At 45.7% G+C, this 4,179-nt stretch overlaps 1 protein-coding gene across 1 annotated transcript in view; it reads left to right on the top strand.

The window, feature by feature from the left end:
- Positions 1-4,179, top strand: part of LOC122541484 (zinc-binding protein A33-like) — a 162,704-nt gene that overhangs the window by 121,170 nt on the left and 37,355 nt on the right. The window lies entirely within an intron of this gene.

Genomic DNA, 4,179 nt, shown 5'->3' with positions numbered 1-4,179 from the left:
ATGGGGTGACCATAGAAAGGTTCAGCACAGACAGAACAAGGTGTGGCTTGTCTCTGGGTCTGCTCTCTGCAAGAGGCCCTCACCTGGTCCCACAGGATCCATACACCCCTCCTCCCTCCCCCCACTGTTTCCAGTAGCTTTACTTCCACCTCAGCTGCTGATCCCATTCACTGTGGAAAGCCACAATGGAATCTGTCTCCAGCTCAGTCACAGGAAGGGCATTAAAGATGTGAGACTTTCAAATGTTCAATTAGTGCATCCCACAGTTAGAAAGTTGTTATTTTCCCTCTGGTCATTAGTTCCTTTGCCATTCACGTTATCTCAGTGTTCAGTGGTTCTTGCTGCTTCTGCCGATGGAAACAGTTCCTTTCTCTCCACTCTGTCCTGGTCCCTCCTGATATTGAACACCTCGATCTGATTTCCTCTCTCCCTTCTCCCCTCTCGGGAGAACAGTCCCAGCTTCTCCAATCTCTCCAGGGAACTGAAGACCGTCACCTCTGGAACCATTCCTGTCAATCTTTACTGTCCCTTTTCTGAATCCTCCACAACCTTCCTACAGCGCGGGCTCCAGAACCGACCCTTGAGTTGAGGGAGAGCCAGTGTTTTATAAAGGTTCATCATCACCTCCCTGTTGTGTCCCCTCTGTCTCTATTTATTAAACTCCGGTTCCGAGAAGTCTTTGTAACCCCATTCTGCCACCATCAACAGATTCTGCACATATATTCCCAGCTCCACCTGTGCCCCCTTTAAAATTGTATCCTTTATTTCATATCGCCTCTCCTGATCTCTCCATCTAAACGTATCAATTCACACTTCCCTCCATTCAATTTCAATCCCCATATTTCCATCCCCTCTACCAGGGGTCGCTGTCCTCTTACAGACTCTATTATGGACCAGGCCAGACCCCCTCAATATATTTTCAGAAGTAGCCCAGACCCTAACGTTTAAGATCCAGGAATGGTGCAGCTGATCAAATCACTTGGCTTCAACTAAAACAGAATTTATTGACCATTGAATAAAACACAAGCAAACAAGAACAGCATTTAGAATAATAACTATTCCAAAACCCAACCAACACAATATCCTTTCAACTTAACAAAGAAGCTGTCACAATTTCCTGCAACATCCCCATAAACACAGCCCTTGATTAAAAAGGTAAATTCAAACACAGTTTCTAACAGGAGAGTGAATCAGCCAGGGACCATTCGCTGAAGCATGGAAACTCTTTTCACTCCAGCAGCTTCTCTGGGTTCCCAGCAAAAACTAAACCAAGCTCAAAAAATCCCTGAGCTGGGAGCACTGGCTCCTCCCCTTTCATTGTCCAACTGTTTAAAATAAAACCGAAAGGCCTCCCCTGATTGTTGGCTCAGACAGTCTCTGGTAGCCATGTTGGCCCCTCTGCCTTTACAACCCTTTTCTAAAAGAAAACAAAGACAGAATAACCTTGTTAAAGGAGCAGCATTGTCACCTGTCTCCCTGTTCCTCTCTCAGTTCACAATATTTCCCCCTTTGTGCCACTTGTAAATGTTGTAATTACACAGCAATATATTACACACTGATCAGAAAAATGCAATGTCCGGAATATCACCCTCTGTGGAATATCCCTGTTTACTTTCCCCAGTCCAAAGCCCAACCGGTAACCGCTCTCCGCTCACTGAGAGGAACTAAACTCCTTCAGAGGTGGTTGGGATTGGGATTGTGTTTCACCCTGCCGTCCCCATCATCTTGTTTCATGGTCACGTGTAGAAACACAGAAACATGAAAAGGGAAGAGGAGGAGTAGGCCATTCAGCCCTTCGAGCCTGCTCCACCATTCACTGTGATCATGGCTGATCATCGAGCTCCCTCCCCTAACCCAGCCATCCCCTCGACCCCTCGATCCCTTTTCCCACATGAACTATATGTCGCTCCTTCATGAAAACACAATGTTTCGGCCCCACCCATTTTCTGCGGCAGTGAGTTCCTCAGGCTCATCACTCTCTGGGTGAACACATTTCTCCTCATCCAGTCATGAAAGGTTATCCCTGATCCTTAACCAATGAACCCTGGTCTGGTCACCCCCATCATCAGGAACATCCTTCCTGTTTCTAACCTGTTCAGTCCTGTTTGAATTTTCTTGGTTTCTATGTGATTCCCCCTCATTCACCGAAACTTTAGAGAATAAAACCTTAACCGACTCAATCTCTCCTGATAAGTCAGTCCTTCCATCCCTGGACTCAGTTCGGTAAACCTTCACTGCACGAATAGTTTGTTGGAGAGAGGGAGCTGAGGACTGACTCACCCTGAAATCTCAGTTCAGACCCAACACGTACAGTAAATCTGTTTCTCTCTTCAAAGATACTGTCTGATCTGCTGATTTTCCAGCATTTTCTGTTTTACTTTCAGATCTCCAGCATCCACAGTATTTTGTTTTTATTTTGTGAATTGAACAACAGGCTCCCCGATCCTGCTGACTGGTTTACAGACTTTCAATAACGACTCCAGTGTGTATTACTGTTTGTGTCAGTGAGTAACTCCATGAGATTGTGTGAATAGATTGTATTGTTAACGTAGGAAATAATGTTCTCAGTTGCTGGAAATATAAAAGCAGAAGCTCAGCAGGAGATACTGACTCCTGTTCCCCTTCCAGGACCATGTTCACACAAGGGTGGGAGATACATAACCTTCCCTCTGCCCTCCCCCCTTTTCATCATCCAGTGCTCCAAATTACCCTTCTGGGTGAAACAGTCATTGCCTAAACTTCTTTCAATTTAATAAACTACATTTACTCTCCATGATGCAGTCTCACATAAGTAACAAACTGCAGATTTCCACATGTATAACACCCCCAGCCCACCCCTCCCCGTTAATATCATGTTAATTCCCTGCCCAAGTTCCATCTGGCCTTTTGTGTTTGGCCTCTTACCCGTCCCAGTGAAACTCAGTGTCAGCTGGAGAGACAGCAGCTCAGCTTTGTTTTAGGCACTTTCCAGCCTTCCCCATTCAACAGCAATTCAGTAATTTTAAACCAGGCTCTCTGTCCCTGTGCATTTTTCAGACAAGGCTCTCAGCAAACCTTTCTGTGATTCCCCATGGCACCTCCTTGCGATGCACCATTTCCTGACTTGTCTCATGAACATAATCATATAAAATACTGCAGATGCTGGTGGTGTGTTTAAAAAAACAGTAAATGTTGGAGAAACTCGGCAGGTCTGGCAGCTTCTGTGGGCAGAGAGAGGGGAACTCAGTTAACATTTCGGTTCCAGTCCCCCTTCTTCTGAACCCATTCTGAAGGACAAAGTTAAAAATCACACAACACCAGGTTATTGTCCAACTTGTGTTGTGTGATTTTTAACTTTGCCCACTCCAGTCCAACACTGACTCCTCCACATTCGGAAGGATGTTGACTGGACTCGAAACATTATCTTTTAGAATTAGAAAATGATTTGTGCACTCAAGTACTGGGGTTTGTTGAGCTTTCCCCCAAGCAGCTCTGTGCCCCGGGACACACACCGAGACCAACTGTGACTGCACCTGGACGACCATCAACTCAGTGAAAAACCTCTTTGATCTGACCGAAACCTGTTGGTCTTCCAGAACAAGGAGGTTAACCCTGACTGAGTGTTACAGACTGGCACATTCCGAGGTCTAGGACTACGTGCTGAGGGATACACTAAAGCTTGGAGTAGCTGCTGCCAAGGGGCAGTGGGGAAAGACCACTGTCTGAGGGCTTTCTGCTGAAGGTAAGTGGGAGACTGTTCCGTTATCAGACTCTCCCCAGTGCCTCCAATGCATGTAATATAATCTTGTATGTGTAAAAGATGCCTTTGGTTTGTTTGTTGGATATAGTCAAACTCCAGTATTTGTTTCAAAAAGAGAAATTGCTGGAAAAGCTCAGCAGGTCTGGCAGCATCTGTGGAGAGAAATCAGAGTTAATGTTTCCGGTCGAGTGACCAGTTCTGAATGAATTCAGTCCTGATGAAGGCTTACCTGACCTGAAACGCTCACTCTGATTTCTCTTCCCAGATGCTGCCAGGACTACTACCTGATGAAGGAGCGGTGCTCCGAAAGATCGTGTGCTTCCAATTAAACCTGTTGGACTATAACCTGTTGTTGTGTGATTTTTAACTTAGTACACCCCAGTCCAACACCGGCATCTCCAAATCAGGAGCTTTTGCAGCAATTTCTGTTTCTGTTTCTG

Source organism: Chiloscyllium plagiosum, chromosome 37 (genome assembly GCF_004010195.1).
Source record: "Chiloscyllium plagiosum isolate BGI_BamShark_2017 chromosome 37, ASM401019v2, whole genome shotgun sequence".
NCBI classification, from domain to species: Eukaryota; Metazoa; Chordata; class Chondrichthyes; order Orectolobiformes; family Hemiscylliidae; genus Chiloscyllium; species Chiloscyllium plagiosum.
This window is presented reverse-complemented; position numbering and strand designations above follow the sequence as displayed.